This window comes from Neopelma chrysocephalum, unplaced genomic scaffold (assembly GCF_003984885.1).
Source record: "Neopelma chrysocephalum unplaced genomic scaffold, ASM398488v2 Primary Assembly neopelma1_189, whole genome shotgun sequence".
Classification (NCBI taxonomy): domain Eukaryota; kingdom Metazoa; phylum Chordata; class Aves; order Passeriformes; family Pipridae; genus Neopelma; species Neopelma chrysocephalum.
The window spans coordinates 606,119-633,773 of record NW_020897851.1 but is presented as its reverse complement, the minus strand read 5'-3'; the positions used below and the strand labels follow the sequence as shown (position 1 = coordinate 633,773).

Here is a 27,655-nt window from a genome sequence, read left to right as displayed (position 1 = left end):
AATCCAGCCCAGCAGAGTTTGGGATCTCCCAGCACAGCCCTGGACACATCCCTAAATCCAGCCCAGCAGAGTTTGGGATCTCCCAGCACAGCCCTGGCCCACCCATTCAGCACCCCCTGTGCTGCCGTGGGTCTGCAGTGACAGTGGGAATTTTTGAGCATCCCAGAGAAGATGGGGAGCTGGGAATTCACCCCGGCTGAGGGAGGGGATTGTCCCGCTCTGCTCGCACTGGGGTGTCCTCCCCTGCAATATCGGGGCAGTTTTGGGCACCACAGGCTCCTAGGGGAGACTCCCCAGGGCAGTGGGCACAGCCCCAAGGCTGCCAGAGCTCCAGGAGGGTTTGGATGATCCTCTGGGGCACAGGGGGTGATCCTGGGGGATGATCCTGTGCAGGGCTGAGGGTTGGACTGGATGATCCTTGTGGGTCCCTCCCAGCTCAGCACATTCTGGGATTCTGGGATCTTCCTTGGTGTTGCCACCATTTTCTCCCAGAAAGGCACACGGTGGAGTTCTCAGGGTGTCCCGTGCAGGGCCAGGAGCTGGACTCAGTGACCCCCCTTCCAGCTCGGAATATTCTATGAAAGGCCTTGATTGGCTTTGTTTACTTTGAGTAGAAAGTGGAATTTTGCAGTATGTCATTTTTGGACACTAAAGCATTTTTTAACAATCTACCATCTGTTTTTTGTTTTGGGTTTTTTTTAACTGAAATACCTGCACCCACTTTAAATTGAAAACTCCAACATTTCATTTTCTTTTTTAAATATGAGCTTTTGCAGGAGTGATGGGAGATATTCCAAGGGGTTTGTGAGTTGGGTTTTCATTTAGATAAGCTGCCCATGGCCCGAGAGGTGATTGAAGCTTATCCCCACCATCACCTCAGCTCCACAGCCAGGGCTGGGACATCTCAGAAAGAGCATCAGCAAGTCTAAATCTTGTATTCCCAGGGCATGGGAAGCAGGGAAAATTATCTGCCATGTCAGAACCTTCAAACATGCAGTAATTCCATAACCATTAAGTTCCTCCAGAGCATTTATCATAATAGATATTGTGGCATTTCATCCCACAAAACCCGTGAGGGAAGCAAAGCAGGCTGCACAGAATCCTAAGGAATAACAAACTCAAAAAACAAACATATTATTCTCTCCTGAAAGTTATTAATCCCATTTTAATCCAAAATGGCTTTAACAATAATATTTCCCCAACCTCCTTCTTTCAGTGAAAGCTGCTACAATTGACAAACATACCAGAATTTGATCCAGAATTAATTAAAGAAAAAGTGACAGGAGACAGTGTAACTCAATCACTGCACTTCATGAACCACCCATAAAGGAGCCAAAATCTTTAGCTCTCTGTGTATTAGCATTAAAAAGAAGAATGATACATTTATTACACTAATTCTCTGAATTACTTGAGGAACTTACCCACCTCTCAAACGATATTTAACCCTGGTTTGCAAGGACAGAGCCCCATAAGGGCTGAAAGAAGAAGAAAAATAACCCCCCCTGAAGGTCTCCTTTCTTTGTAGGTAATGGATGGTCTCAGAGCACTTTGCCAATCACAACAATTCTGTGTATCTGCTCTAAGACTTTCTTTTCCATTGTCAGAGAAATCTGTTGTTGCACATGTTGATAACTGAGAAATTAAAATGACATCTAACCTTGGCAGAATTCAGTGAGTTTGGCAGCAACCACATCTGCTCCTTTTTTGTCAGTCCTCAGGTCCATCCTGCTCCCTCTGGATCCGTGTGACCCGACACCCAAACTTTCCAGGAGCAAGGAGCTGGAGTGACAGTGCAGATAAATGGGGTGGGAGCCCAGCACAGCATCCAGGGGGATCCCACTGATGCCTGTTTGAAATTCCAACAGCTCCAACCTGCTCCAAGTGCCCAAGGTAACACAAGTCCAGCAGGGTCTGGCCAGGTGGGTGGACAACCTGCCTAATGGAAAGATAATTAGCAATATTCATTTCCTGGAGCATAAACAGTTCCAGGTGTCCCCATATTTCCAATTTCTTTGAAAATGGCTGGTTCAAAAAGGACCTGAAGAGGCATTGTAAAATTTTGTTCCAGTCACAAAAAAATATGAGTTTGATGGCTGGATGTGCCCAGTGAGACTGAAATAAATCACTAAAACCATAAATGCCTTTTCAGTTTGTTTTTGCCCATCCCACTAATCAAAGCCCAACTCTGAATGACAGTTTATTGTCAATTAACAATTATTATTGTTATTTTAATATGAAAGGAAGGCATTTTCTTCTTTGTGGGGATTTATTGCTAATGTCTCACCTCAGGAAACCGTAGGTTTTCTGGGAGTTAAATTGCCTTTCAGGGTTGTGCTTTGACTGTCATTAGTTCTGGGTAGCCCAGACTTCTCTAACATAGTTTTTATCCATCAAAAAATGCCCAGAATTCTTCTTAGCCACAACTCACAGGAGAGATGGCACTTGCAAAGCTGATGCAGAATATCCCTAATCACAGGATTAGCAGTGGGCACCTAATCAGCTGCAGGAATATCAATGCAGTGAGGGGGAACCCAGCTGTGTCCATTCAGGAATCATTTAAATAAAAATTGTACAGATTTTACTTAAAGAGCCATTAACAGCACTACAGAGCTGAGATGGAAACTGTTCCATTTCCAGGCACATCGTGTTCAATGGGCAAAATTAGCTGGGAAAATAGCAAGGATTAAGGAACAATCCAAGCACCTGCAACGTGAACAGCTCATAAAAATCAATTATTCTATAACCACTGATTAATATAATCTAGTTCAACCTTTGGGATACCTTCAGTCTAATAAGTCTGGAAGCCACTGAGAAAAAAAAAACATGAGAAAAGAGTTATCTTCAAGTATGCAGCCCAAATTTATCCAAATATTTGAAACTGAGAACTCTGGTGAGCAGGTTCCAGACACCTGGAACTTCAGTTTTACAGCCCTGATTCTAATTGTGCTGGGAAATTATATTAATCCCTGTTAAGTGGAAAACTTCCTCTTCCTTTGAGCAGCAGTTTTTTGTCCCCTTGCATTTCCAGCCCTGGTTCCCCACGTCCCTTCCTTCCAAGCAGTGCACAGAACGTGCAGTTTTGCAGGGCTAAAGTCCAGCACCAAACCTGCTGCACTGAGCCAAGCCCAGGGCTCAAAGGAGGGAGGCAAAAATAAATATGCAGAGCCCTGGTTGGAGAGAAACTGGTGAGGCAGACAATAAACACATAATAAATCCCAAAGCTGTTTGACAAGCTGGAAGAAAGTAAGTTAATGTTCTGTAAAAGGTACACATTTATTGCTGGATTATCATCACTCTTCTGGATCACGGCACAAAGATTATGGAGAACAAATAGATGTAATTTGGGGAGGCAGTTTGTGTTCCACCCCGTGGTTTATCCTGGTTTTTTGGCCAGATACCAAAGGACAGACGGGGAACCTGTGCAACCAGGGGAGGTGAAGATCCATGAGTGACCACAGAATATTGCCATTTCCTTTAAAAAGCCATGGAAATTCCGAGGAATTGGAGGAAATTAAATTTCCTAGAAGTCATTTGATTTTTCTGTTTGCATGTAAAAATACCTCCTGCTGAGGCCTTTCTTAAACAAAGATAAATTTGGAATTATTTGACGCAGCTCATGCTGATTTCTGTGGCCACTTTGTTAGAAATCCTTTGTTATTGTTGTTTTAATATGAAACAAAGATATTTCCTTATTTATGAGGGTTTATTGTTTATTTCTCACTTAGGAAATCCTAGGTTTTCTGGCAGTTAAACTCCCAGTGCTACAGCTGAGGGCTTGATTTGTTTTACAATGCACTTTGGAGAGACCTTGGGCTTCAAACCAAACTGTACATAACAACATTTACATAAATCCCACCTTTTACCTGCTAAATCATTGAAAATCCTCCTTCAATCAGTTAGAGATGAGCTCTTTTGACCAAAAACCCCTTCAAAATTCTGCACATTTCTGTTTTATCTGATGAATTTACATTCCTCCCCAGAGGAGACCTGTCCTTGCTCCTTGGCTTTGCCATTCCCTGGAAGACAAGTACATTTAGAATCATGGGATGGTTTGGGTTGGAAGGGACCTCAAAACTCATCCAATTCCACCCTCTGCCACAGGCAGGGACAATTCCCACTATCTCAGGTTGCTTTTTACCAAAAAGTTACAAGGGAACTCCACCTCTTTTCACATCCAGAGTGGCTGATTTTTTACTACCCATCTCTAACATTCCTCTCTCATGGAAGGTCTCCCTGCTCAGTTAAATCCCAGCAACCACCTTTTCTCCTCTGATGCATTTTTTATTTTGCAGTTTTTATTTTCTGGTGCAAGTCATTACTTTTAAACCACTCATTTGAAAAGTTTTAGGTCTGGTTACATCATAAGTGGTTAATGGGAGGTGACGTTTTAATGCCATCATTTACCTTTTATTCCCACTGCAGTGACATGTCTCTGTCTGGTTTTTTTGCAAGATGGGGAAAAAAAGCTGCAAATGCAGGACAAACTGACTTGAGAGGGCAAAGAAATTCCTCCAGTCATTACTCTTAATTAAACATGACACAAATTAGAGGCAGAGCTCCAGTTACTGCACCTCCTGGGCTAAGCCAGGGAGTTAAACCTTTGCCTGCATTCCCAAAGTTCCAAAGAAATACATAAATTTAAACAAAATATGACAATGTTTTCACCAAGAGGAGTCAGCTGCCTTTATACGGAGAAAGAAATGTTTTTATTTCTCTTGCTTTCCCTGTCCTTTGAAGCCAGTTTTCCCTCATAATGCTCCTCTATGGAACGACTGAACTGGGAAAATAATTTCAACTTGTTTTTTTCCCCAGCTTCCTCCTGCTCCTCTTTGAAAATGGCATCCCTTAAAACAAAGCCTTTCAGCAAAACCTCAAAGGAGGAGCCAGGGGGAGGCTGGTTTCAAATCTTTTTTTGAAAGGCAGAGATTTTGAAGTTATTGATTTTTGATCATTTTGTCCTTCATCCCGGGCTTTTTGTCCCGGACATCAAACGGGGTGGCTGTGCCTTCTGCTCCTGTTAACTGCAGTCTGGGCAAGTTTCTGTCATCTTCTGAAACCTGCAGAGCCAGAAGGAAAATCAGGATAAAAATTTACCCCAGGATCTTCTGTCCTGAAAACGTTAATTTTGTTATACACAGCCAAATCCTACTGAGAGTTGCAAGAGTTAATGTGAGAGGATTCTTAACGTGTTTCGTATGGAGAATTGCTTCAATTTGTTAGATACTTGTTAAATCCATCAGAAAATACAAGTTAAGCAATATTTCTTTCAATGGGTATTTCGTGAAGAGAAAGTGTCCAAAATAAAATGAATTTTGAAATGCTTTCACTGCATATATCTTTTTTTCCCTTCCATTAACGGAAAGAATTCAGGCCTGAACATAAACTTTTAGTCACAGTTTGCTTCTATGTGTATTTTTAAAAACCAGGTTGGATGAATATTAATAATAATGAACTTGAAATTTAACCCCTTCCTTGTAAACAACGGAAATCACCTTATAAAGGAAAGATGTTCCTAATTTATGATGGGGAAACTGAGAAGCAAAGCCTTTCTTGTTGTCCCCTGCAGGCAGTGCGGGGACACTGCCCTCACACCTGGGGGTCTCCAGATCCATTCCACATCCTCCAGGCTTTGAGACTCTCAGGTTTGGGTTTTATAGCATGCACATTTTCCAAAATAATTCAAAATATGTGCAAGGACAACCTCCCTGTAGCCAGCCAATCACACACCCCTCCCTTCCACAAAGGAACATCCACAATTCTGCTCTCCAGCCCTTTCACCCCTGCAGCAAAGTGGAAAAGGAAAAGACAAAAAGGAGGTTGCAAAAAGCTCAATAACCTGCAACTTTTGATTGTGTACAACTGTGGGATGGTTTGGGTTGAAAGGGACCTTAAAACTCATCCCATCCCACCCCCTGCCATGGGCAGAGACACCTCCCACTAGCCCAGGTGGCTCCAAGCCCCGTCCAACCTGGCCTTGGACACTCCCAGGGATGGAGGTGCTGTTAACTCCCAACATTTCCTTTCTACTGCAGGGATTTAGTTCTGCCTATAAAAGGTCTCTCTTGCTTCCAAGCCCAAACACAGAATGAGCAAAACCACACCAGAAGATCAGCCCGGGGACCGATGGACACCATGGCAGGGCCACGTGGCTGCCAGCACTGCCTCGCACCAGCTCATCCAAGGGATGCTGCTCCACAGGCAGCAACTGCTTGGGAAGCTGGCAGGAGGCACAGAAATACTTTGAATCCACCCCAGCTGGCACAAATGAGGGGAGCACAAAACACCAGCTCAGTGGAAGCAAAGCAGGACTGGACTGGAGTGAGAGCAGTGGGGATTTCACCATGGAAATAATGAAAGCCAGGCTGGGGCTGCTCTGAGTGCAGTGCCCAGAGGATCCATTACTCCCCCAAATGAAGCACCAATTTGGAAGCTCACACAGCCTGAAGAAGAGCAAAGCAATTCTAGAAACTGGGTTTAAACAAGCTCAAATCTGTCCTGTGCGCGGTGCCAATTCCTGCTTACACATTCCTGTGCTGCACAAAGGCAAATAAGAGCAAAATCTGGCCCCAAAATTGCCAACAGCTCTCTGAATACTAACTTAGGCTTTTAAAATATCCGAGTACGCACAAAAGCACAGCTCAGATTTGAAAAACAACCAGAATTGGCTCTCAAACGTCTGCAGTCCCTTTTCTCTCCCTCCTCCAGGCAGACCATGGATCCTCCATATGGCCAATGCTGCACCACCAGAGGAATAACTCAGTTTTACCTGTGCTGGTGCCAGGACTCCCCCCCAGCCATGCCCTCTGGCACAGGCTGTGCTGTGGATCGTGTGTCCTCCATCCAGAAGCTCCTCACATGTTCAGTAGTTTCCCTGGGAAGCAGCTCCTGGCTTTGGGAGAAGTTTGAAAAATTGTGGGTTTTGCCATATCTCGGAAAAGGCTTTTTTAGAGTCATTCCAGGCTGACTGACAGAGCCAAAACACTCAGGGCCACGTTTGCAGGGCTGGAGTTGCCCTGGAGGAGGCAGTGGCCGGCAGGGTGGGGCACTGCAGGTGTGGGAGCAGCACAGGAGCCCCTGCCAGGCTGGATCAGGGGGTGGGAATGCTGCTGGACACAGGGACAGTGGCTCATGGAATCATGGAATCACAGAACCTCCTGAGCTGGGAGGGACCCACAAGGATCATGAGTCCAACTCCTGGCCCTGCCCAGGACACCCCAACAATCCCACCATTGTCCAAACAACATCCTCACACCTGGAGCATCCATCAAACACCACCAGAATTCCTGCAGCTCCCAGTCCATGTAACACTGACTGCAGTGGGATAAACAACCTTGGGATAGAACAGGGATATCCCCAGAGATGTGACCCCTGAGCACCTGCTGTACACAAACTCTGCATGGAAGTTTGGGCAGGATGGAGCTGGTGGCCTCTCAAACAGGCTCAGAGTGGTTGCATCACTCATTTATTGAAGTCATTTTAGTCTTGGAGACCTGGTCAATCCCACAATTTATTTTACAACCAATATAGAATATTTTGCTTTCCACAAGGAGCACACGGGGTCCTGCTAAGAACTTGGGTTCACAGTAAAATATTTCACATAGACAAAATGTGTACTGTGCCATTCACGTTTTAAAATTCAGAATTTTGATGGGCTAGCCTCATTTTTCAGAGACAACTGCTTCAAAGAAAAAGGTTGGTTTACAGACTACTAATTTTTTTTTTACTATTATTATTATTATTGTTATTTTGTACAGGTCTTATCCCTTAGCACTTTGTATCAGCAGCTATTTTAATTAAACTTCCCAAAGACTCATTTCACGATTTTCATTAAATTCAATTCTTTCACTGAACCAGTGCCAGCTCGTGCTTTTAAAAAATTGATGAGCACCTCTTTGAGATTTGTACACCAGGCAGGAGCCGTGCAGCAGCCTTAGGATTGTTCAGTCCTAACACAAACACTGACAAAAACTCATTAGCTCATTACAGCAAGCAAAATTTCCAGGAATGTTATCGTACAGGATAGTAACCTGCAAGGCAATTAACCAGCAATTAATTACTTGAAAATATAATCACTTGACCACTTGAGAACGGGTTGACTGCTTATTTTGAATATTAAACAAAGAATAATGCTTTGAAGCAGCGTGAGGCAGCTCCAGCAAACCCTTTTAAACAGACACCAGTTCCTCGGGACTGGTGTTACTGGGCACGTGGCCCTTCACTGAGACAAGATAAAAATCACTTTTCCCAGTTTTATTGAGAATTCAGGGTCACAGCAGTGCCCACGTGCAGTGTGCTGTGCAAATCAAACCCCAGCCCTGCCCCACTGCTTTGGCATGGGAATGCCAGGATTCCTGGCTGCAGACAGACCTTCCTGGCTGGAGTTAACCCACAGATCTGATTTTGTGTCCCTGGCTCTGCACATGTTACTGCTTATGAGTGAAGGAGCATTGACTTCGGCAGTGAGATAAATTTTAGGGCCCATTTGAAAGCTCTGGAACATGTGCATGATGCACATTAACAAATACATCATATATCTTACCACTACAGCTCTTCTCTCCCTGCTTATTTTGCATTTCATTTTCTCCAGTGAATCAAGTGGAGGCAGAACATTCAATCTCCGGAGCGAGCAAATGTCCTATGGAGTAAAATATACACTTTTAGATGAACTTGTTCTCTCCAGACTAGTTCCTCCATAGGCAAACAAACCACGGGGAAATTCAAATTCCATTTTGGCTGGGATGTGAAGCCCTGAGAAGGGAGCAGGAGGGTTCTCCCAGACCTCTGGAGCTCACGTTTCCTGCGGCTCTGCCGGGCGGGCGGAGGGGAGACATAAATTCTCTCCTCAGGCCACTTGGCAGAACTAATCTCCTTTAATCTGCTCTCTTTATGGCACCTCTCTGGGCTGACAACACCCCGATTTATGGACTGTCAGGAAGGTCCACAAGGCCAATATCTTTTTTCAGGATTTCACTTCCTTCAGTGGCGGCAAGGGAGGGAATTCAAACCCAGCGTTTCCCTCGCTCAGAGCTGCAGTGTTGCTGTTACACCAACAGTGTTATCCTAAAGCAATAAAAACATACATTTACGTGGCAAAGTAATGACAAAATAAGGCACTGCTTTGTTCAAGGGATGCTCATGGCATGGAAAATTACATGTGGAAGTGCATCTTTTCCCTGGGGAGGTGCTTGTCCCCCAGGACCAGTGACCCCATGGCAGACCCAGGGACCTGCTTTGCTTCATTTTCTATAAAACTAATTAGAATTATTCCCATGTGACCTCACTCAGCACCCTCCCCTAATCCAGGGTGAAAGAGAGAGACACATCCCAGGTCTTTGTGGCAGTTTAACTGATTAGTCCCAGGGCTCCAACTTTATTGATTCCTCCCCAGTGTGGTCTCCAGGGAAGAACTGTGGGCTCTTTGTGGAGCAGTTACATTTAGAGGCTGAAAAAGAGCCCTTGAAGATTCAGAGGATAAAAATAATTACCTTTGATGCTGAAAATCTGTTTATTTTTTTCGCCAAATCTGGCAATGCTGCACCAAAATAATTAGTTAAGGAAAATATTATTTATGTGAAATTAGTACTTAAATGTCTTCAATAAGATATTCATTAGCATAATATTGTGAAGGGAAATAGTTAAATATTAACTGATTTGGCACAAACAGATAAAACCCAACAACTCTCCTGACCTGAGGGGAGCCTACAAAATGGAGAGAGAAATTTTACAAGAGTGTGGAGAGACAGGACAAGGGGGAATGGCTTCAAACTGAAGGAGAGTAGGTTGAGATGGGATATTGGGAAGGAATTCTCCCCTGTGAGGGTGGGGAGGCCCTGGCACAGGTTGCCCAGAGAAGCTGTGGCTGCCCCTGGATCCCTGGAAGTGTCCAAGGCCAGGTTGGACGGGGCTTGGAGCAACCTGGGCTGGTGGAAGGTGTCCTTGCCCATGGCAGGGGGTGGCACTGGATGGGCTTTGAGGTCCCTCCCAACCCAAACCAGCCTGGGATTCTGTGACTTCACAGGCCATAACTGAGTTTCAACCAGACCAAGGGATTCCTCCAAGGTCACACACAAAGGAAGAGGAAAAAACAGCATCAATATTTTCTGGACCAATTCAGAGCTTTTAACCATGAGCTCATCCTTCCCTCTCCCAATTCCCTGAACTACCCTCTCAGAGTCATGGCAGGACAGAGGCTGGGCTGTAAATGCAGTTACACCACGTTTACCATCTCACCCCGAGGATTTCACTGAATTAAGCCGAATAAAGCTGTTCACACGCACACAAGGACCTGCAGGACCAGTCCTGGCTTGAGAAATATTCTCAGACACGCATCCTGCAAGAGGAAAAGCATTTGGATCCCTCTTTTCTCCTCCACATAAACCATAACCACGAGACAGCAGCGCTGCAGAGCCTCGGCGGGGCTCGCGGGCGAGAACGATCTGTTTTGCTCTGCCGGCTCGAAAATGGGTTTTCTTGATGAAACTCCCGAGTCCGCCGGAGACTGAGACACAGATGGATGAGCCGAGCATATGATAAACCTGCTGCATGAGTTTGTAGTTAATTGCCCATCATCTTTTTTGTCTCACCATAAAAAATTTCCCGCCCACCTTGCCCGGCGAAGGTAACCCGGGTGTCACAAACCATTTGTCTCCTCGCCGCGGTGCCCGATCACTTTGCTCGGTGCTGTGGAGACAGGACAGATTTGCTGAGCCTTTTTACAGATGAAGCACACACTGCATCCTTCATCAAATGATCTCCATCCTCTTAATGGGAAGAAACACCTTCCAGAGCCATTTGCATAGTAATATCTTTATTTCTGAACCAATAAGCGGGCTGTGACTCCCAGGGCTGTTAGTCAGCACAGAGACACTGCACTGACATGAGCCAAGTGGGGAGAGAGGCCAAGAAGCCACATCCTCTTCCCATGGGCAGGGAGGGGACTTTGGGCTGAGCAGAAGGAGGGGCTGAGAGGCCCAGTACAAGAACCATTACGTGGGTGGGGAGCTCATGAGAGAAGCATCATTGGAGTCCTGTGCGGGGTCAGGGGTTGGACTTGATGATCCCTGTGGGTCCCTTCCAACTCAGGATATTCATGGAATCATAGAATGGTTTGGGTTGGATGGACCTTAAAGTCCATCCAGTCCCACCCCTGCCATGGGCAGGGACACCTTCCACCAGCCCAGGTTGCTCCAAGTCCCATCCAACCTGGCCTTGGACACTCCCAGGGATCCAGGGGCAGCCACAGCTTCTCTGGGCAACCTGTGCCAGGGCCCTCCCACCCTCAGAGGGAAGAATTTCTTCCCAATATCCCATTTAAACCCACTCTCTGTCAGTTTGAAGCCATTCCCCCTTTTCCTGTCACTACAGGCTCTTGTAAAAATTCCCTCTCCATCTTTCTTGAATCCTTGTCTATGATTCTGTGTCCTCTCCCTGCCTTCACAGCTCCTCTTGGGAAAACAGCTCCTTTCTCCTGCAGCAACCAGGGTGCAGGGGTGGTGCTTGGGCTCGAGAACAGGAGCTGACACTGCAAATACCATCAGTGCTCCTCAAGCCTGTTTATCACCACAGCTCTTCCCTCTCTCTTATTTTTACTGGGGGACAAAATATTGCAGGAAGGGGTCATTTCAGGGCAGCACAGCCTCGCTGGGAGCAGCAAGAGAGACAAAACACTGCCTAAACACCACAGTTCTGAACCTGCCTTCAAAAAAATCTCCTGTTTTTTTCCTTGGATGCCACAGTGCAGAAAGGCTGCTCTTCCCTGCCACAGCTCCAAGGCAAACAGTGTCACTGTGCTGGGGTGTTGGGCCTCTCCCTGCCTTCCAACATCTCTGCTCATCGGAGCCGAGTGAGGCTGGTGGGCAGCACCCCTTAAACAGAGGAGAAAGGAAAAAAAGTCCTCCTTGCACTGAGTCACTTCAAAGCAAACTAAAACCTCTTCTCCACCCAAGTGGTGCAGCCTAACAGGCCCCTGGAAACCACCAAAACACTCGGTGATGGCAGAGCTTCCCCAGGAAACAGCTTTTCTCCAGCAATCAGCCCCTCGGAGCAGGAATGAGCACCAAGGCTAATGGGCAGTTAAAGGAATTAGCCCCAGTTTCCCTGGTGAGCTTTGCAGTTCACAGCCCTGATTTACAGATCTTAAATCTTCGGCAAATGGATTTTCCCCTGTTCCTCTCAGATCCATCTCCTCCCCAAGCTCTCCTGCTGGGACCAGCAGAGAGGAGGGAGCTGCCAACACGGCTCTTGAGAAGCTGCTGGGAACAAGCAGGACTCTGCTGATCACCTCATTTTGGAATTTGCTGAATATAAGCAGAAATGGCTCCGAGAAGAGGAACAAACTCTTCCAACAGTCCCTGTGTAGCCCACGCTGAGGCACCAACAACTCCACTCCTAACTCAAGTGGGACTTCTGTTTATTATATTGATTAATATACTTATTATATTCAGTCATATTTATGGCTCTCCAGAGGGAACCTCACAGAAAGCCTTCACCTGGCCTAACCAAGTTGGTATTTTTTTATATCTGTGTGTGCAGACGTGTTTTGTTTAATTTTGGCCATTTATTTATGGGTTTGTGTCCTTACATCTCTCAGCACATTAAAATGTCATCAATTTGCACTGCCTGTTTGAAATGTCACCTCTTTTTTTAGCCTAAAATGTGGTTTGGTACTGTGAAGATATAAAATAATATTATCTCAAGATATAAATGATATTTATCTAAGAGGGTGACTATTATAAGCACTTGATAAGTGATGGAATTATTAAAACCAGTCCTGCCTTGATATAAGGTTGAGAATTGAAATAATCCTGTTAGCAAGGGAAGAGGAAACATCTCTCTCCCTCAGTTCCTGTGGAAGTGCTTTGGAGATGCCCATTTTTCCCCCTGGAATTAGGAGGAGCTGTTCCACATGATCTATTTTCCTTTCTGACCGCATTAAAACAAACATTCCACGGAAGGAGTTTGTTCCCCATCTCCTTCAAAAGGCTGCCACCACATGGGGGATTGCTTTTAATACAAGGCTCGGGTTTGTGTTTAGCAACTAAATGTTCCTGGAGCAGCAGCTCGGGCTCTGTGAGGAGGTGCCAGGAGCTGCCTGTGGGACCACACCAGGAATTCTGACATAGCCACACCTCTGTGCCACAGGGGCTGGATTGACCTTCCCCTTTAAAAACCTGCACTTCCTGCAAAACATGCATTTTATCCATTGGTGTTATAAACACTTCTGGGTATTTTGAACTGTATAATTTAAACATGAGCAGGCAACTTGCTTGACCCCCTCCAGTGTCAGGTAGGGTGTCACTGCAGGGCCCAGAGCCTGGGATTTTTCTTTTATTTCTACAGTGCCACTGGATTTTACCAACAAGGATATTCCAATCCAAGATTTTATTTGCCTCATAAATTCAAAGCTTCCTTTAACAGCCGATATGGAGCTTGTGAGAACTCCTACTCTAGAATACAGAAGACAATAAAAGTAATAAATTAAATGTATTCAGCCCATCTTACCTTGGTCTGGCTCTACCAGCTGCCTTGAAAGCCTGACACCATTGAGATGTACCCTCCGCTGCAGTCAGAGGGGGGAAAGAGCAGAGAAAACAAGTGTAAAAGGTACTAGTCAGCCACAAGAAATTACCTGAGTGTGCACAGCTCCATCCTGAATTCCAGCAGCTTGGAAGCAGAATTATAAATTACCTTGGCTGCAAAATATCCCGACGATGTTCCCTCATCCACACAAACACTGACAACGGAGCAGCGCCAAGAGAACTGAAAGGGAAAGAGTGAGAGGAGAAGTTATTACATTTAGAATTTTATCATTAGCAACAGCAGGTTTGAAAGGATGCTGGGAACAATTGTCTGCCACGTTCCCCTTCCACAGCCTTCAGCACTGGAAAACATTCCGGGCGGTGCCGAGCGCTGGGAAGAGACCGGAGCCGAAATGAGGTTTTATCTTCAGTGAGGGTTTATTTCACTCCCCATAAAGTAAAAGGCAGCACAGTTTAGAAATAATGTATTCACAGCCCTGACTATTATGGGCAAGCCATTATTTTTATTGCTGGCTGTGTAAAGGATATTTCATGTTTAGGTAACGCTGGTGTTCCCAAATAAATAAGGAGGCGGATGCAGCAGAAAATCCTCCTTGGTGCAAAATACACATACAATTATGTGCAAAGCACTGGAGGAGTACATTGTACCTGCCCACAGAAGTTTTATAACTGTGAGAATAATCCCTCGTTTGCATGTGCAATTACTGCAATTGCATATGCAATTACAGCCACTGGTTTTCCAATGAGCTCGAAGGAAAAAAATAAAATACCCATTTCTCTTCGCTGTAATAAAAATGTGATTTGCATACACAGAAAGAAAAACTGTGCTTTCTGGGATGTGAAATTAGACCACCTTGGGGTATATTTTGCTTTTCTTGAATGAAGTATAAGCATTTCTGTGATATTAAAAAAGGTTGGAGCTGTTTGATAGCTGGAGACTTCACAGTAATTTCTTCTCTTGGGCCACTGTAATTACTGTGCACTATTCCATTGTCATCAGAGATATTATTTTACATTTGCAATTAATAGGACATAGTCTTGGGGCCAGATTCCTTAAAGCTTTATTTTTCTCTCTAATAACTTAGATCATTAGGAATCACATTTATTTAATTTCTCAGAAATGTACAAATAAAAGAATTCCGAATTCCAATCTAGAATTCTATTTCCAGAATTACCACAGCATCTGCTCTTTCTAATAATCACAGGTGGGAGGAAATCCCATAATCTCCTCATCACCAATTTTGACTTGTGAAATGAGAGCATCTGAAAGTGCAGCAACAACCAGAAAAATACAGAAACGGTGCCCTGGATTTTTGGAGTGTTCAGAGCATCTCCAGGATTTTCAGATCTAATTTTCTCAGTTTAGAAATATAAAGTTCTGCTTATTTTCTTCGATGCTGCCCCGTAAAGACCATGATTTTCCCTGTGCTGAAGTGGAAATTTGGTCATCAGCAGAGAAATATTTCAGTGAACACACTGAGGGTGTGCACAGGACGAGGGGAGTTGGATGGTGCAGTTCCACCCCAGCATTAGAAAACCCTTTATTTTGGGCTAAAACCATCACTAATTTATGCTCAAGAGGCCAAAGCAGGTGAAGGCAGCACATTCAGATGTGGCCAAGCCACCTGCTCCTGGACATCCACAAAGAATTTCCATCAGAGGACATTGAAACTTGTGTCCAGGTCATGCTCCCACACCTCCAGTGCTACAGAGATGAAAGTCTACCTCTAACCCCAGATTAAATTCTAAATGTTAGGAAGGAAAATTCATTTTCTCTGCTTTGATAGATGAATATTTCACCTGGAGGAACCAGAGGCTGCTCTCACTTGAGGGAAATAGCAACAAAACCAACCCAGCACTTGCTTGGCTTCTCCCTTCCTCAGAAACAGAGGGAGAAAAACTACTGTGTAAGGTAAGAGCAGGATGTATGTGCCATCTGTATGCCAGCTAAATTCAAATTCCTGGTGGATTAGATCACCCAAGCAAGAAAACACAGGTTGTGTCTGTCACCTCTGTGCTCTAGTTAAGAAAATAAGAAAGGTAGTTTAGCTTTGACAGATGCTTACAGGCTTTTGCACTTTTTAGACAAATAAATGTTAATTAAGATGGCTTCAAGAGCTGAATCCTGCAAAAAACTAGGAAAGCTTCTATACTTATTATTTCAGTGCAAGAATTAAACAAATACATCTGTCACTGAAGAATAAAAAGTGAAAAAATTTAACTTACGTTAATTGTTCATTTTCAGCCTCTTTAAAAGCAACCAAGTCCCTGGATGAGGGATCTCCTTGTCTGCCAACAGTCCTGAGGAGCAAAAATCAGTTTCTACACAAGAAAATGGGGTGCAACTTGAGATAGTTTTGAAAACAATAATTTCTCTTTGTGATAATCTCCATTCTTGTCTCCACTCACATTTTGTTTCATGTGTAAATATGTGTGTAACAGACCACAGGACTGAGGTTTCAAACCTAAGCAGAAATTGTTATAAATAAAGATCTTAACAGAACAAACAAATGAAGAAGGAAAGGGCTTTAATTTGTATTTGCCAATTCTGGAAACAATTGCTGTGGGATGGATGTCTGGCTCTTCTGTCAGGGAGAGTTTGCTATTAATTTCTCAGCCTGAGAACAACTCTCCACTTAGCAAACAGCTCTGGGGTATTAAATGTGTAACATCACCTCCACAGTCCAACATCCAGACAAGAGCAGCAGGATCACTGGATGTTTTCTCAGGAGCAGACAAAAATATGGGGTAAACACCTCCCAGTGCCAACAGCCAACCATTAGAAGCATTTAATCACCTGAAATTAATGAAGACTTTAATGCACAATATTCCTCTTCTTTATTTTTACTTGCCCAACCCTCCTCTCCCCTTTTTCCTTGTCACCAGCTGCTCTCACCCAAACACTGGAGTCCCACACCAAGTCTGTGTTTGAACCACTCAAACAAATCAGTTAACTGTGCTTTAGTTGGCTCCCCAGTGTCAAGATACTTCAAAGGCAGAAGCTCTAGAAACCATTTGGAGCTCTGGGACAAAAATAAAGTGGTTCTTTTCTCATTTTAAATGAGCAGCAATATAGAAAGGAGATATTTAATTAAATAACAAGGCTTCTCTAGATGTCAAACCTTTTGCTTTGAGCAAATTAACTGGATAAAGTTACAATTAAAACCTCTTCAAACAGATCATTTTGGCTTTTCCACTGTCCACAGAGCAGTTACAAGTGTGTAACTTTGTGGTTTCAAACAGCACAACCCTTTGATATCCAGCCTACTCTCCAATTTTAATGTTCGTCTCCTCCAACAAGTATCAGTGTTTTTTCCCCTTTGAAAGTGTTAATCTTCAAGGCCCTGATTCAGAGGAGACACTTAGAGATGTGCTTAAATATATTCTTAACTAAAAACATGTTTCCATTGAAATTTGTCTTATTTTCTAAAATTTCAAGACAGATCCATGCACAGACCATCCAACCACGGGTCAGCCTTGGCCTCTTCAAAGGGCAGCTGGAGTCCAGTTAAACCTTAAAATCCCCTCTTTCTGGGGTGGGGGTGGCACTCACCAGCACTTTAAATTTCCATATTTTTAATGAGGGCTCTGCTGGTTCTTTCCTGAAACTTTGGAACTGGTGGGAAAGTTGTGGAGGAGGCAGCGGGTGAGGGCAGAGCTGAGTCAGCAGCACAGCCTGGCAGCACAGCCAGCTGCAGCAATTCCCTGGAGGAATGAGCTGGCCTGGGAGCAGAGCAGGTGCTGCTGGATGCAGGCCTGGCCAGCAGATGCCCAGTTTGCCTCCAGGGCTGTTCCCAAAGAAAGGAACCCAGCAAAGCTTAGGCTTGGACACCACCTGTCCTCTCCAGAGGGAACGTGTGCTGGGGAGGAGCTGAACCCACACATTTCATCTGGGGTGTCTGCTCTGCTCCCTGAGGATGAGGAGCCTGACCAAGGCAGCCTGATCCTGATCCCTAAACTGTTTGCAGAGTTCCCATCACTCCAGCACAGCTTGTGTTCAAAATAAACCCAAAGTCACCTCGTGGCAAACTCAGACCCAGCGTGGTACAACTGGACTGACACATAAAACCAAAGATTCCACAGAATCCCTGAGGTTGGAAAAGCCCTCCCAGCCCATGGATCCCCCCCTGTGCCCCATGCCCACCTTGTCCCCCAGCCCAGAGCACTGCCCAGGCCTTCCTGGGACACCTCCAGGGGTGGGGACTCCAAACCTCCCTGGGCAGCCCCTGCCAGTGCCTGACCACCCTCTTGGTGAAAAATTTCTACCAAATGATTCCTGCTGCATCACCCTCATTACAGCAGCTGCTAACAGAGGTTTCAAATCAGCATTATTGCATTATTTCATGTTGTGTTTGAGGTTCTATGCAGAATATTGTTCTAAAACACACCCTGAGAACAGTGACAGCATCACTGTCATCCCAGGGCAGGCAGGGGAACTCACATAAGATGATTTGTGCAGAAAGAGTCCAGTGAGAAGTGACATTTATATTTGCCTTGTCAGAGCTCAAACAAAGCCCTCAGAGTGTTCCCCACCATCCCACTGACACTGAGACAAGAACCAACAACCATCACACCCCAAAGGCTGCTGCAGAGGAGGAGACTGGGGGATTCAGCAGTGGCTTCCCATCCTTGCTGGGATCACACTCCCACTCCCAACCCACCCAGAGGAACATTCCAGCTGCTGCTCTCCTGGAGCCAGGGCTCAGCCACTCCTGCCTGCTGATTCTGCAGGAAAGAGGAAGAATTATTGGGTATTTGTGCTGAGCTGCTGCCCACAGAGCTGAAGATAAATCAAAGTGGGAACAATGACTAGAGGAAAGAGGCCACTGGAGAATGTCCAGGATGGGCTGAGAAAGGCAGGAGTTGGGCTGGAAATGCAAGAGGGGAATTTTTCACGATCATAAGACCAGCACCTCCAGCAACTCTTTTCTGTTTCTTATTTAAAATTTTTCTTCCCAGGACAAGGGGGCCTTCCCCACCCCTGTAGAAATTATTTCCACTTGATAATTATTAAAAAGAATACGGAATTTTGGAAACTTTCTTGCATCAACTCTACATCTGTTTTCCCATTTCACTGCTTATCACACAAAAACCAAGACAGAAATTAACTGTGTATTTAAGTTTGAATGAACTTCAGTGCTCCCAGGGGAGCACTGGGATTTTTTCCTTTAGACCCTTTGCAGCAAAAATGAAATTGTATTTTTTTTCTCACTTGCAACGTTAGTTTTTTGAGGGAGAGAGAAGGAAACACCACATGTAAGTTAAATGTTTTCAGTAACTTGAGGAAAAGTAACTAAAGAAACTGAAAACAAACAAACAAACAAGCAGAACCCAACAAACCTGGTAGATCTTGCTCAGAAACAACCTAGAAAATCAAAAGTTCAGTATTAAAAGTACAACACTGAAGAGCTCATATTTAAACACAAATCATGTGGAGTATTTATGACTCCATGAACCAAACTTTGAGGATTAAGCTTATTTCTGACTCAGTTTCAGCAGCACTAAATGAAGTAACATTTGGGGTTATACAAAACATTTGTAAAAGGGAATGAATTTTAAATTCTATGCATTAAGAAATTAAGTTGACCAATCCCTTTTCTTGCCCTCTGCCTTCCAGGCTCTCTTACCGAAAAACAGATTTCCATTAATAAAACAAATTTATTTCACTCTGCCTGTTGAGCAAGAAAAAAAGCTCTGTGAAACTTCCAGCTGTGCCTTTGAGATATTGCTGCTCTCCCCCTATTTCTTGGCAACTTCTCCCTCATTAACATGCATATTTTAATAGCATTCCTGAGGTCAGAGTGGCTCGGTGTCACCGTGCTGACTGGCTGCTTTGCTTTTGTGAGCACTGCAACAGTAAACCCCAGCTGGATGCTTTTCAGCACACGTTTTTGATCCTCAGGGCTCCTCTGGGTCATCACTGAGCACAAAAAAAACTGAGCTCAGGGCTCAGGCTGATTGTCAAAAATAAAGAGCATCAGGGAGAACTGAAGAGGCATCAGATGAGTCTCAGGGGGCCACTGAAAGGGAGGGACAGACCCATTTCTCACAATTCTGAGCCCGTTACCTGGGTCTGCACATGGCAGGTGCTGCTCTAATGACCCCAATCAACTCTCCATCCTCCTCAGGGCCTGACAGTGAGCTCAGACAGAGCTGTGGATGAACAGAAAGGGGACAAAGTGACAAGTTTCTCATAATTTCTTCTTATTTCTTCTATGCAGAGCAGTGGAAACAAAATCTGATTATTTGCTCTGCAGCCCTCAGTGGCAAAGGTAGACAGACAGTCAAACCCCCTCCTTCCTGAACTCTTTCTTTACCAGCTGTCCCATAATTCTCCAGGAAAATCCAAAAAAAATTATGAAAATTGCTTCTCCTACCACAACACGAGGAAAACTCCAAGCCTGTGTTGTCCCATGCACCTGATAGTGAGAATTTTAACATTGAAAACTCAATCATGGAAGAAGAGGGAAAGGAAGAACCATCTGAGCTTACTTGGGTCAGTATTTGCTTTTTTTGGCTTAGAACAAGAGTTATTGCCAACAAAACCCCCACACTCTGACAGCCAAGGCCACAACAATCTGCAGGATGAAGCAAGGAGCACCTTACCCAGCACATCCCTGTGCTCTGGCAGCGCTGCCCAGTTCAGCTGAACACCCAAAAATCTCCTCTTGGAGCTCACTGTGATTTGCAACTCCACAAAAAACGTATGCAAATGAAATTAGTGCCGGCAAAAATAATTACAGTTGCTCATGGGAGGATTAATAACTAAAGCCTGCCCTGCTCATGGTGAGGTTTAATTCTGTTGCAGGCACTAAAGGAAGAAGTTAATTCTGCGTTCATGTTGTGTGTGGCAGGTGAGGTGTGTCATGTGAATGCAGGTAATTAGTTAATTGTGGAGGGAAATAGAGATACACCCACGTGTCTTGTAAAGATACAAAGAGAATCACAGACTCAGAGAATGGTTTGGGTTGGAAGGGGCCTTAAAGACCATCTAGTCCCAACCCTGTTCTATGCACAGGGAATCTTCCACTAGAACAGGTTGCTCAGGTTACATATCACCAATAAACCAATAAATAAATACATCACCAAAGAGTGATCATTACCTGTGGATGATCCATGATTCCATAATGCTTTTTTTCTGGATCCACAAAACCCCCTGCCATTCATCATTTGGAAGTGGATAGGATTGACTTATTGCTACAAGGTGTAATAACATTGTATAAACTGTTCCCTCAGGCTACGAGGATTTAATAAAAGAACAACCACCTTTTTATACAAGGTTCGTGGGAACAAATCCAATTTAGTGCTGTGAATACCTCCCTCGTTAGGGGATCACTTGCTCTGCCCTGGCCTCGTGTGAGAGACTGAAGAGGCTTGAACATTGTCAGAATCACTGATAAGAGAGAAGCTGGACAGGAGGGACACACCACAGAAATGCAGGAATTCAGGAATTCATCAACAATATCAGCCAGAAGCTGGGAACACAAATCAATAGGATACTTCCCTCCAAGCCCATTAGGATATTCCTCCTTTGGAAGAGCCTGGGGTGGGGAAGCCCTTCAATCACATCCTTCCTTCATGGGCATCATGACATTGGGCAGGACCCTCATCCCATCCCATCCCATCCCACTCCTCACTGCAGTGGTGCCAGTCCCTGTTGATACCAGCCTGAAGGTGGTCATTAACCTGCCAAAAAAAAAAAAGAGGGGGAAAAAGTATTTGTGGGATCTAAGCCCTTCCCAGCTGAAACCCCTTGGAAACGGGAACATCACTCTGTGGCTGTTTCCAAGCCTTTATGAGCTGGATCAGCTCCCTGGAAGCTGGGGGCCAACAGCTGTCTTTCATTTAGGATTAGCATAAAAATCAATCAAGCACCCTTATGGAGCCAGCAAACTGAAACTGCGAGAGCTCCAAGGAAAACAAACTCCAGGTGGAAAATATGAGATTTTTATGGAGCCAAAGAACACACATCCAGGTTGGACGGTACCTGCTGCAGACATGTGCTCTCATTTGTTTGAAACCTCCACTTTAGTGGTTATTCTGCAGCTGAAATGAGGCAAAGCTGATGCTATCTAATTAACTTGTAACTTGATTTTAAATTGCTGTACACTTCTAAACATGTAAAGCTCTCCAGTGTTTCAGCAGCAATCGTGTTTACCACACCAAGCTGCTTTTCTGCTGCTGGGTTTTATGTGATTTCTTCTGGAAAAACACACTTTATTAGTGTCTAGGACATCTCATTAAAGCCCACAAAAAGGGGGCTCAGAAACATCCTGAATAAATGCACACTGAGCATTTCAGAGTCATTTCAAATCATTGATTTGGGCTCTTCTTTATGGTCAGTGTCATAGTTGAAATAAAGGGAAAAATATCATCAATAATCCAGTAATAACTAAGTTTATTAGTATGCAAAGCAGCCAACTGGATGCCAATTAACAAGAGAAATTTATACAGGCAGATTCCAGTGTCAAAGTGGTACATGAAAAATACTATATTATTATATAAAACAGCATATTTTTATCTTTAAAATTATCAGGGTCTCTAAATGGCTGTGATGTTCTCTGGCTGCATTTGTGCTATTTTATTGTAAAGCTACAGAAATCAGAGCATTTTCTTTGAAATGGAGGGAAAACCCTTCAGTGAAGGTCACAAAATCACAGCCAACATGACACTTCTCTAAAATTGTTTTAAACTTGCACTGACTGCTACAAGTCACCCAAGGTTTCTACACTTACAGCTGCCAAAAATTACATGAAGGTCTGCTAAGATGTTTTATGTCACCTCCAGAGTGTCAGGTTCCATTGGAACATTACTCCATGGGAACAGCAAGAGAAAATCCCTTCTCGTAACATTATAACTTCCCATTTTCCCCTATAGGTAAATTTAAAATAATCAATAAGTCCCAAGACTGTAGTTTTATTATTCCAACACCAGTAGTACCTTGAATCACCACAGAAAAATCCATTTTAATATCAGAACCAGTGTGTCCTTCAGAAATCCTTATTTGCTGCCACGACACTGTTGTTAATTTATTGTTTGTGTGTCAGTCACACAGAAAGCAGAGCACTGCAGAATTTACTTAATTTATAAGCATTCAAATGGGCTCTTATTTAGTTCTTGTACAGCTCCCTTAGTTCATACTGGGATAGCTGTGACTGATTCACACCCCACATTCAGATAATCAGCTGTTCACCCTCAGGAAAGGATATATGGCATTCAGACCAACCAACATTTCATATTAACTCCTTTTCCTGCCTTTATCTTCTCTCTAAAACTGATTAAGTTCAGTATTTCTTCTTCTACCTTTCTCATTTAAATACTCCTTAAATGGCAATTCTTTTTCATAATAACCAGTACTAGGAACTTCCCTCAGGTACTCACACTGCATTTGCTTACAACAAGCACTTTTAAATTCCTTCAGGATCAGACTTTCATCCCTTAAAAAAAATATAAATTGGGGTACAACTACATACAACAGCCTCAAGAGGGAAAAAAATAAAACCATTCACCGTGCAATCCTAAATCAAGTAATTAGTTTTTAAACAGAAGTGTGGGTCAGTCTCCCCAATACCCTCACTTAAATATTGCTCAAAATTCAGGTTTCGGGTGTTTTCAGCGCAGAAACACCCCTGCACAGATGTTCTCTGATCAGACTCCGAGGACAAGAATAACTTGTGGAAGGGCCAAGTGCTCAAGCACACGGGTGGCACAGATGCCAACTCATTGTGGTTTAAGAGTGGTTTGACTCAGACACTGGAGCTCCTGCCTGCAGTTCATTCCACTCGCTGAAACACGGCCACAGGAACGGGGGGACGGACTTTGACTGTTCATTTTTGCAGGCAGGCTGACTAACTGCTGCCAGGAGAGGACCTGCAGGGTGCTGGGGTCACCCAGGCACAAAAGGAGTGTTTGTAGGAGCCAACGTGTTCCCTCTGACCCCAGAGCAGCCCCAGGAACAGTCTCACCCCCAAAGCTCCAGCTGAGAGCTCCAAACCAGGAGCCTGGCTGGGATTCCTACTCCAGCTGTTTGTGCAGGGCTGAGCATCCCTCGTGCTGCTCAGCCCTCGGAAAGGCTTCATGTCTGGAGATGGAAATGTCCTTAGGGCAGGGTTGGGTGGGATACTGGGAAGGAATCCTTCCCTATGAGGGTGGGGAGGCCCTGGCACAGGTTGCCCAGAGATGCTGTGGCTGCCCCTGGATCCCTGGGAGTGCCCAAGGCCAGGTTGGAGCACCCTGGGCTAGTGGGAGGTGTCCCTGCCCATGGTGGGGGTGGGACAAAATGGTCTTTAAGGCCCTTCCAACCCAACCCATCCTGTGAGCCTTTGCTCCTTCTTACAGATTAGAGAAACTCCCCATCTCCTGCTGCCCCAGTGCTCAGGCACAGAGTAACATTTCTCTCTCATTTCCTTCCCTTTTTCCTCACTTTAGCCCCACGTCCTTCCCAGACTCCACAGGAGCTCTGCCAAGTCCCTCTGACCGGTGGGATGACGCCAGAGACCAAAGGCCAATCAATAACTTTGCAATTGCTTAATTCACAGAGAACTCACCCTGACAGTGCAGGAGACACCTTTCAGAGCTAATTGAGCTGTAGGTGTTTAATTTACTTTGCCTTTATCAGTAATATAAAACTGCTTTGGTTTTTGCCAATATTCATTAATGAGAATAACATCATTTTTGTCTCATCTCATTTTTGTCTTAGATTTACAGATTGATTCCTGAATACTAACCCACCATCCGTTTGATTTGACAGCACTGCTTAATAGCTATTTCTTTTTTTCCCCTCTCACAATATTGAAATAATGTTTTCCCCACTTTATTTTTAAAGCTGGAACTGATGGGAATCATTTTCAGAATATTTTTAAATCATTTCATTGTCCCCCATCAGTACCTACTCTATTTAGGAAGGGTTACACTGGCTTTATTTCACTTATTTATTCATTTCCTTACTGTCAAACAAATGCACCTCCACAGATTTCTGCATTTATAAGGGCAAACTTAAAAGTGGCTTAACACATGGCTTTTCTCATGGTTAATATGTTCAGACTTTCAGACAAAACATCTGCATTTATCTCTCTGGACAGATGGAAAGTGCTCATCCAGCTGTGCATTAAATAAACAAAAATGCCCATTACTGCCTGCAGAAAGATGTTCATCATAAAACAACTTTCATATGTGGGAAATGCTTGAAAAAAGACTTTTTTTAGAAAAATCCTGTGATTTGTTTGCAGTGTGATGTGACCAGCAGGCCAGGTTGGTGACTAAGGTGATCTTTGGTATCATCTGATGCTGGTTCTTGTGAAAATGCCCTGGATATCATCTCAGGATCATGGAGATTGGGAAAGATCTCTGAAGTCAACAAGTCCAGCCTGTGCCCAATGCCCACCTTGTGCCCCAGCCCAGAGCAGTGAGTGCCACCTCCAGTCCTTCCTTGGGCACCTCCAGGGGTTGGGACTCCACCAATTTGAGCAACACATGCTCCAAATGAGCCCAATCCCCAATTATTTCCTTGGATAACTGCACTTCTCAGAGGTCTGAAATATGGAATAATATCCACAGCACATCCCTGTCAGTCACTGCTGTGTTACCACCCTTCTCCTTGTAAGACTGTGGGATTTGTGTGTAAAAAAAAAAAAAAAAAAAATAATCTGTGATTTACTGTTACTGGTTAATTCCACTAAGATTACTTACTAAAAACCTTAAAAAAACCCCAGATTTAATGCAGATGTTAAATTAAACTGTAGCCTGGCTGTAACTGAGGACTGTTACCCAGAGAAGCATTAGCAGCAGAGGGTTATAGTATTTTTTAGTACCTTATTAAAACAGTCACACGGATCTGAACATTGTCAGGGACATCTTGTCACATAAATAATTGGACCATTACTTTCAGGCATTGTACACTATATAAAATGTTAATAAGCCTTCTAAAATAGCTCTACATTATAGAAACATATTTTCTATTCCATAAAATATTTGGAAGGTCAGGGGAAGCAGCTGGGGACAAGAGGAGAGACAATTGCTGCTGAAACAGGAGAGAACATCACAGCTGTGAGCAACTTCAGCTTTATACAGCACATCAAAAGCACAACTGGGGCTGTGCTACAGAGAGCAGGGGCTTGCAGGTGGACTCAGCCCAAAATTTTCAGTCATTATTGAATCAGATCATTATTTCTGAACAGATAACCCCTATCAGAGAAGAGATATGAGCCCCAGACAGGTCCAAAATACGTGCTGTGGTTTTCAGAAGTAGCCACAGAGCAAAACAATTCAAAGTTTGGGATATTTCTTGTTTGACTCAGCATATGAAAGTCATTCTCCTTATCCAGCTCTCCTGAGAAGGGAAATAAATCAGACATAAACCCCCCCAGCACGAGTGTTTCCTCCCTGGGATGCTGTAATTTAGAGCACCCCTTCAAGGTTTTGGATGTCACTGTGCTTTGATTTAAGAGGACCCATAACCTGTTGGAACCAATGAAATGTTCTGTGTGAACTCAGCCAGCTCTGAAATGACCCCTTTTAAACTGCTCCAAACCCAACTTCTGAATTCCAGCACCACACAAAACAAAACCCAGAGAACATTCTGTTCCTCAGAGGCCTTATGGGATCAAAGGAGATGTATTTGATGGTGGGCAACTGAGCAAAAACCCACATTGCCCCACATTGGCACCACAGGGACAAGGCACAGAAATAAAGCCACTGCACAGCTCCAGAGTATTACTGGAATTCACTGGGGGTTGTATCATTCTACCTTAATAAGGGAAAGTGGGAACAGAAAACAGGAAAATTACAGAATAACAGAATCAGAGAATGGTTTGAGCTGGAAGGGACCTTAAAGATCATCTAATTCCAACCCCCTGCCATGGGCAAGGACACCTTCCCCTGGACCAAGTTGCTCCAAGCCCCATCCAACCTCACCTAAATATTATCTATAACATAATACATACTCAATATTACACATTAAATAAATATAATATACTGTATATATAAGTGTTATACAATATTACCAGAAAACAACAACCCCAGATAACCCCCAAACATCACTTACTCCTCCAAACTGCAACATTTTGCCAAGGAGGTTGTGAAAAGACTCATTCCAGCACAGTCAAGGGCTGTTTGTCACTGGGTACTTACTCAAGTTTCCTGTAGACCAGCAATTCCACCTTCCTGCTACCGCCCCTCTGGAGAAGGAGGGTCTGCTCCAGTGGAAATCACCATAGAAAGAAATGATCTAGAAAGGCACAAAATCCATGGATTGGGGGTTTTTTTCCCCTGGAAACTGAAGACCAACTCAGCCAACTCCAAGCCAAGAAAGAAGCAGATTTCTCCATCCAAATTGTCCTATTCTGTATCTATAAAAGAATAAATGTCTATTAATTAATGAATTCAGTAAAAACAGGAGGACAACAGGGAGCCAGGGATCTCTGGACTGGTTTGTGAGGAACAGTCTCAGCTGTTCAAGCACAACCATCTCTTTGTCAGTGGCTGAAACAAAGCTCAGGCTTCAAGAGGAAAAGAGCAGCAGGACCAAGTCCAAATATTGCTCCAATGAAGGAAACATCTGTTAATTACTTTTGAGCACATTTATTTTCCATCAAGCATTTGATGGAGACAATCACCCCTGTCTGGTGTCAGTGGACCTGAGCAGGAAGTACTTGGGGTGTCCTGTGCAGGGCCAGGAGTTGGAAGGGACCCACAGGAATCATCAAGTCCAACTCAGGATATTCTGAGATGATTCTGTGATATTTATTGCCTGGCTGGGTGCAGAATTTAGGCATTTAAGACCTGCTTCCAGCAGCCAGGGAGCCCTAAGTGAAGGTGGTGGTATTTTTGTTCTGTAAAGGGGCAGCAAACCCCAGCTCTCGCTTTCAGAAGACCTGCAGAAGTTCTGTATCTTCTTTTAAAAACAACATTCAAAAATGCCTTTTCCAACATCACCTTTCACTGTGCTTAAAAACTCTCCATCAGCTCAATGAATGTGTCGTGCACAGATCTGGAATGGGTATAATTCCTGCTGTTATGTACTCGCTGACTCACGGGTGGAAGTTGCTGGAGAAGGTAATAAAAACCAAACAGATAATAACTGTACTGTAGTGGAAATGTTTAGCAGTTAAATGAAAATG

At 44.1% G+C, this 27,655-nt stretch overlaps 1 long non-coding RNA gene across 1 annotated transcript; it reads right to left on the bottom strand.

The window, feature by feature from the left end:
- Positions 1 to 4,446: 4,446 nt before the first annotated feature.
- On the bottom strand, positions 4,447 to 12,375 carry LOC113976950. The gene is made up of 5 exons (XR_003537229.1): positions 12,281 to 12,375; positions 9,486 to 9,532; positions 8,540 to 8,635; positions 6,767 to 6,889; positions 4,447 to 5,057 (listed from the first exon to the last, which is right to left on the bottom strand). It is a non-coding gene; the product is annotated as an uncharacterized LOC113976950 (long non-coding RNA).
- Between the last annotated feature and the right edge of the window lie 15,280 nt (positions 12,376 to 27,655).